The following is an 8174-nucleotide window of genomic DNA, read 5'->3' as shown; positions in this document are numbered from 1 at the left end:
TTTCTAACTACTGATGTTTCCTCTTTGTTTCCAACCTTTGCATTTCAATTTTAGTAATTGTCAATACATTATGATTGCATGTTTGATCAATTTCAGACAGAAGAAGTTGATATAATTCTTCAATTTCATCATTATTGGCTTTAGTGGTTGGTGCGTTAATTTTAACAATAGTGGTAATTAACTGGTCTTCTCTGTAGGTATGTGGACATTATCCTATCACAGATTGTGTTGTACTTCCAGACAGATCTTCATATCTTCGTTTTAATGATGAATGCGACACTATTCCTCCTCGATTTATCATTGTTGGCATAGTAAACCATGTGATTGTGAGATTCAAAATGGCCAATACCAATATCAGCTCATTAATGCCTAGGATATTAATGTTTATGCATTCTATTTCATTTTTTATAATTTCCATTTTTCTTAGGTTCATGCTTCATACATTTCACATTCCAATTATTAATGGATATTTATAGCTGTTCTCTTCATTTTGAGTTGTGCTCCATCATCAGATGACGGTCCTGAGGCCTTAACTCCTTTCATGTCATCACAGTCAACTCTTGTTTAAGGAGACAGCTCTTCCTCATTCACATTTTGAGTACCTTCCAACCTGAGGAGATCATCTCCTGACATTATATTTGACAATATTCTGGTGCTCTTCATCATGGTTCAATATTCAATATTCTGGTGCTGGCAGTGTTCTTCTGCTATTCATAAGCTTTTCAGTGACTAAATATTCAGAAATAGTTCATCTCTTCTTTTTCCATGTCTGGTTTCATTTGGAATCTCCCATGCATTGCATAACTTCCAGAAACAAAGCGACCACAGTATGACAAACTGACAGTGGTGGGCCTGCCCCTTGGAAACCCTATACAGGTTTGCTATGATGATACTTAACAAGACCAACAGAAGACATTTATAGAAAGACCACTTGCTCTGTGAAATTATACTAAACTACTGATTATACTAAAAGTTAATGAACAATATACTAATGAACAATATACTTTTAGTATAATGAACAATATACTAAACTACTGATTATACTAAAAGTTAATGAACAAAGAACAACATACTTTTAAATTCTCATAAGTAATGTATGACCTAAGGCCATTCTCAGTTTTTTAATTTTTTTTTTTTGTGTGTGTGTGTGTGGGGGGGGCGGGTGGTGGTTTGGTTGTGGAAACCAAGGTTTAGGCAAGTGAAGTAATTGTCCAAGGCTTTGTGTCAATATGTTCAGCATAAGGATTTAGAATCCATACTTGTAAAATTTGTGACTTAAATAATAGGTAATAAAGATTCATGATTACACAAAAATTTACCCAAAATTTCAATGGCATTACTATCTTTTCATCTTGTCCATGAACCCAAGGTTCAAAACTCTGGGCCACAAATTCTTGTACTAGTTCTGCCACATGCGCTTGCCTCCAAGTTCTTTAATCCTTTTATGGAAAATTACTGTTGTTTCCCTTTGTTGGCAAATATAAGATGAAGTTGTTTATTTTGACATAAAAATACCCAGAAGCCTAGTGTCCTTTCCATTTTCATTCCCTTTTTGTTTCTCTTCTCCTTCTCACATCTACATGACATTCACTTCAAGCAAGCAGAAATTCTTGCCATTCCCCTTCAGTAAGCCACATTCATATGTTCTTACCCAAAGTATGCTGATCTAGAATCTTCTTCATCTATTTCTTTAGGGGTGAATTTCTAATCACACTTGAAGGCTATTTAAAATGTAAATTGTTTTAAGACAACTTCTCCCAGGCAGTTAATTGACATCTTGAGACCAAGGGGGATATGCTCACTGACATTGTAGTTTTTTTTTAGATATGGGGCTGAAACAGTAAGCCCTTCACAGGTAGGCTTTTATTCACTTTTGTCTCTCTAGGGGCATATAGCAAAGGCTCAGCAAAAGCTGTTGAATGAGTTAAGAGTAACATTCTTCTAAACAGTGTTATGTTGTTGTTGTTAAGTGTTGTTGAGTCAGTTCCATCTCACAGCAACCCTGAATAGGGTTTCCAAGCAGTGGCTGGTGAGTTTGAATCAAAGACTTTGTAGTTCACGCTAACCTTGTGTTCTAGTGCTTTATCCCACAGAGCCACACCAGGACTCCAAACTGTGTTATAGATATTCCTATTTTGTGTTGAGAGGAAGCCTTACAGAGTCTAATAATCTTACAAAACATGAGACTTTATGTTTGAAGACTTAATTTGCTGGGGAAACCAGCTGATGGCATTTCTCCCATGCAGAGACTAAAAAGAGCCAACCTCAGCTTTGTACAGCCTCTTTACCTTCCTAGCTAGCCATTCCAGAGGTCAACTAAATGTCTAACAAATATCTGTAGGTTTATTTACTCATTTGACATTTTCTAAAGTGAAGGTGGTATGGTACTGAAGGATAATGTATTGGACTGCAAGGTCAGTGTAAACCACAAGATCAACAGTTCAAACCCACCAGTCACTCCTTGGAAATCCTATACAGGATCACTATGAGTCAGAACCCAATAAATGGCACTTAACAACAAGAAAAGTAAAGATAGAAATTATCACAAGCAACTGAGTATTTTGTGTGTGTGATTTTCCTAAGGTCTGCCATCTCCTAAGAGATATACCCTGTCTTTTGTGTTTCCAAAGACTCATGCCAATTGGAATTTGAAGGCACACCTTGTTTAAATACTTTCTCAGAGGTAGAAACTATAATGATACACATAAAAGAATCCATTGAGTAGAATCTCTGCTGTGGAAATATATGAATGAATGCAATTCTGATACTTACCAGTCTTACTAGGATGCAAGTCATTTAGCAGCCAGAAATGACTTAGCTGTAATACAGTCAGTATTCCGAGAGTAAAACATTTTCATTCCTGTCATTATCACAGATAAATTAGCCCTTACAAGGAAGACAATAGAAAGAGCTCCTTAACTGCTTCCTTTAAACAGTTGTTTAAAACACTTACCTGACTGTCTCTGTTGTAGGCAACTGCTATTTGTCAATTTTAAAACCAATGATTTGCATTTGCATAGTAAGAACTCAGAATTACTTTGCAAATATTCTCATTAAAACTTAAGTTTCTATTGTGAAATAAGTATACGGGTATTTTTAAATTTTTCTTCGAAGGATTATGAGTCATTAAGTTTGATTTACCTAGAAAATACTGTGATTTAATAACATAAGACTGATAAAATGACTGTAAAGTAATGTGACATATTTTCTTAACAAACATTCCAGAAATTCTATATCCCATTCTAGCATATAAAGTATCCTATTTTGAATGCTGACATAATTTCAGTTTTAGATAGACTCAGTGGTGGAAAATCTTCATCCTTGGCTTTTTAAATGCAAAGACAGAACTAGGCCTGACAAATACAGCGAGGTCTCGATGCCCACTGTAGCTTGGGGTCAAAAAGGGAACAAAGATTTATTTTCCTGGACAGCTTCTAATTTAACTTTCCTAAAAACTTACACATTTGCAGTAATGTTCTCAAATATAGCAATATTACTGGGGATAAAGGGGGAGAGAGATGTCACTATAAGATAAATACTGGAAAGCAAACCACAAGGTCGATGGTTCCAGTCCACCAATTTCTGTTTCGGGGAGAGATGAGACTTTCTGCTCTGCAAAAATTTATAGCCTCAGAAATCCATAAAGGGTTGCTATGAGTCAGAACCGAATTAATGGCACTTAAAAACAGCAACAACTGGGAAAGTGCATAACCTTTCTAAGATACAGTGTTAAATCAATATTTAAATATGCAGGTTTGAGTATATTGTCTTTTAATAGTTCCTTATCCATTAAGAACTCTCCCCCTAGCCCATCATCACCAATGATTTTGGTCTAACTTCTCCTGCATGCATGAAAGTATTACTGACTTTATTTATTCAACTCATTGTTCTATGTTATGAGAAGACTGAGTTAATTACTTACTTCTTATATCACACAATAGTAGTTCCATCTATTGTGATACTAACTAAGGGAGGAGTCACCCAAGCAAATGTCTAGGAGGTCAATCTATACAGAAAATCAAACCTCACTGGGGATTCTGAGAATACGTGAAAATGAAAGAAGATTGAGAAAACAGTAATTACTCAAATTCCTTTTCTTATTATATGCAGGGTCTCTATGAATCAGATCCAATAACAACAAATTATATTAAGAATAGCCCATACCCACATGCAGCTTAATCTGTGCCAGGCACTGTTGTAGGTGCATTCTACCTGCATTAAGTATATTATCTTCTTTAAATCTCATACAGCACTATAAGATAGGTAGTAAAAGAAGCCCTGGTGGTACCATGATTAAAGACTTTAACTGCTAACAGTTGTAACCCACAAGTCATACCTCAAGAGAAAGATGTGGCAATCTGCTCCCATAAAGCAAACAGCCTTGGAAATACTGCAGAGTAATTCTACTCTGTCCTATAAGATTGCTATGAGTCAGAACTGACTTATGGGAAACAGGTTTATTTGTTTTGTTTTGTTTTGTTTTGGATAAGGTAGTTGCTTTATAGATCCTAGCCTTCAGTATGGTTTACATCTGACCATAATAAAATATTCACAACTGGACCTATAATCAACATCATGAAAAATGTAGAGAAAATTGAACTTGCCAAGGATTCTATTCAGTTGTTCCTGTTAGATGCTGTTCAGTCATTTCCAACTCATAGCATCCCTATGCACAACAGAAGGAAACACTACCCTGTCCTATACCATCTTCAAAATTGTTATGTTTGAGCCCACTGTTGCTGCCACTGTGTCAGTCCATCTCATTGGAGGTCTTCCTTTTTTACCTATACCCTCCATTTTATCACATGGGAGAAAGATGAGGATTTCTGCTCCCATAAAGATTACATACAGCCTGAGTAATCCTATACAGCGTCACTATAAGTTGGAACTAACATGAAGACACATAACCATGACCACCACCACCAACACTTTATAAGCATGATGTCCTTCTCTGGGGACTTGTCCTTCCTAATAATGTGTCCAAAGTACGAGAGACAAAGTCTCACCGTCCTGGCTTCTAAGAAGCTTTCTGGCTGTATTGCTTGCAAGACAGATTTGTTTGTTCCACTGGCAAACCATGGTACTTTCAATATTTTTCTCCAACACCACAATTCCATTGCATCAATTCCTCTATGGTCTTCCTTATTCATTGTTCGCCTTTCACAATCATCACAATGTGATGATTGAAAATACCATAACTTGGGTCAAGGGCACATTAGTGCTCAGAGTGACATCTTTGCTCTTCAATATTTTAAAGAAGTCTTTTGCATAAAATTTGCATAATGCGAACATCTTTTGATGTCTTGACTTTACTTCCATGAATATTGATTATGGATCCAAGAAAATAAAGTCTTTGACAAGTTCTATCTTTTCTCTGTTTATCATGGTAGTATTTATTGATTTAGTTGTGTGGATTTTCATTTGCCTTGCATTGAAGTAGAATATAAAATGAAGTTTGAAGTTTTTGATCTTCATCAGTAAGTATTTTCTTTCCTCTTAACAAGTAATGTTGTGTCATCTGCATACCACAGGTTGTTAATGAGTCTTCTTCCAATCCTGATTCCTATCCACATTCTTCTTCGTATAATCCAGGTTCTGGAATTACTTGTTCGGCATACAGAGTTAATAAATATGGTGAAAGGATACAACATGGATGCACATCTTGATTTTAAATCCATTTACTAATGCTTGTTGTGTTCAAACATCTTCTTGGTCTACATACAGGCTCTTCATTAGCACAATTAAGTGTATTGGAATTCACATTCTTCATAATGTTATCCATAGTTTGTCATGATCCACACAGATTAATGGCTTTGCATAGTCAATAAAGGACAAGTAAACATCTTTCCAGCATTCTGTGCTTTCAGGCAAGATTTCTCTGACATCAGTAGTGGTATTCCTCATCCACTTCTGAGTCTGGTTTGAATTTCTGGAAGCTCCTTGTTGATGTACTACTGCAACTGTTTTTGAATTATCTTCATCAAGATTTTTCTTGCATGTGTTGTTACGATATTGTTCCTTAATTTCCACATTCTGTTAGGTCATCTTTCATTAAAATGGGAGCAAATATGGATCTCTTCCAATCAATTTACTAGGTAGTTATCTTTCAAATTTCTTGCCATAGACCAATCAGTTCCTACAGCACTGCATCATTTTGTTGAAACACTTCAATTCCATAAATTCCTGGAGACTGATTTTTCAAAACTGCCTTCAGTGCAACTTGTACTTCTTCCTTCAATATAATTTATTCTGATAGTATGCTACCTATTGAAATGGCTGAACACTGAAACATTCTTTTTGCTGCTTCCTGGGTCATCCAGTATAATATCCACGGAATCCTTCAATGTTGTATCTTGAAGTTTGAGAAATGCTAAGCATGTTCTTAGCTTTTAGTTTTCTAACCAGGTCTTTGTACATTTCATGATAATACTTTGTTTTTTCTTCTCGAGATTCCCTTTAAAATTTTCTGTTTAGCTCTTTTGTTTCCTCATTTGTTCCATTCACTTTAGCTTCTGTAGGTTCAAGAGCAAGTTTCAGAGTCTTTTCTGGCAGCAATTATTGTTGTTTATTTCTTTCCTGTCTTTTTAATGACCTTTGCTTTCTTCATCAATGATGCTCTTGATGTCTTCCCACAACTCTTCTAGTTTTCAGTCATTAGTAGCTAATACATCAAATCTATTCTTGAGATGGTCTCTAAATTCAGGTGGGATATTCTCAAGGTCATATTTTAGCTCTTGTGGATATGTTTTGATTCTCTTCAGCTTCACTCTGAACTTGCATATGACCAACATGATTGCTCCACAGTCAGATCTTGACCTTGGTTGGGCTGATAATGTTGAACTTCCCCTTCATTTCCCCCCACAGATGTAGTCTATTTAGTTTCTGTATATTTCCTTCTATTTATACATTTAAAAAAAAATGTTCTTGGAAACAGGTTAAAAAAATCAAATGACTGCTTTAGGCAAATCTGTTGCAAAAGACCTCTGTTCCAGTCATGGTATTTTCAGCTGTCTAATATGTTTAGGAAATCAGGACAATGGAAATACAAGATAAAAAAGTCATTGATGCACTTGAATTGTGGTGTTGGCACAAAATATAGAACAAATTGTAGTTTTCCAGAAGAAGGAATAAATAAGTCTTAGAAATAACAAGTATGATACTCCTTTTAAGCAAGGATGGTGAGCCTTCATCTTACTTATTTTGGACATAGCATCAGGAAATACCAATCTGTATAAAAGGACATTATTTTTGGTAAAGCAGGTCGGTAAAAACAAGAAAAATCTTCAGTAACATGACACAGTAACCTCAACAATGGACTCCAGCATGCCACTTGTCGTGGGGATGGTGCAGATCTTGACAGCTTTTCATTATCCTACACATAGGTCACCAGGAGTCAGAGCCATGTCAACAACAACTGATGACAGCAGCATTATTATTATTTCCATTTTATAGATGAGGAAACCAAGGTGCAGAGTAGTTAAGTAACTTGTCTAAAGTTATAGCCAGAAAGTGGCAAAGCCTGCATTCCATATGGAGGATACAGTAGCTATAGGGAGAAATACTTTGAAAATCTTTTATGAAAGTGCCTGAGACCCTCTTCTACATCAAGATTAATTCAAAGAACATACAATATCTTTTCAACTCCTTACTAAAAAGGACCAGCCCAGGAAATAGTGGGTGTCTTTTTGTAGTTGATACTTATACAAGTTAAGGCCAGGGCTGATTGCTCAGTCCAAGAAAGTCTAAATATAGTTGTCTGCTGCCAGGCCCCCTGTCTGTTTTTCTCCCAGGCAGTATTCAGCCTTTACAGCAAATATATGAACAAATGCTCCAAGCATACAGGTTGAAAGGGCAACAGTTTGCTCAGAGTGCATCAGTTTGCTCAGAGTGTTAAATTATTAGCCTGCTTAAGGAGCTCATACATCTCTGTTAGAAGTTGTGCTAATTGAGTGCATTTCAATGGAACCAGGCTCCTGAAATAATGCAAAGAGAGAAAGAAGAGCAGAAGGATCAGTAGGAATGTGGCGTAGGCATTACCGTGGTGTTCTGATGATAGGGTGTGACTATCTCCCAAATCCATTATCACTCCTTCTAAGAATCCATATAATAAATTTAGTTTGTGTTTTTGACCAGTTGGGAGCAAGGTCTGGGCCAACAGCTCTTCTGTGTCATGG

This window comes from Chrysochloris asiatica, unplaced genomic scaffold (genome assembly GCF_000296735.1).
Source record: "Chrysochloris asiatica unplaced genomic scaffold, ChrAsi1.0 scaffold00035, whole genome shotgun sequence".
Classification (NCBI taxonomy): domain Eukaryota; kingdom Metazoa; phylum Chordata; class Mammalia; order Afrosoricida; family Chrysochloridae; genus Chrysochloris; species Chrysochloris asiatica.
Note: the sequence above shows the minus strand (reverse complement) of the source record.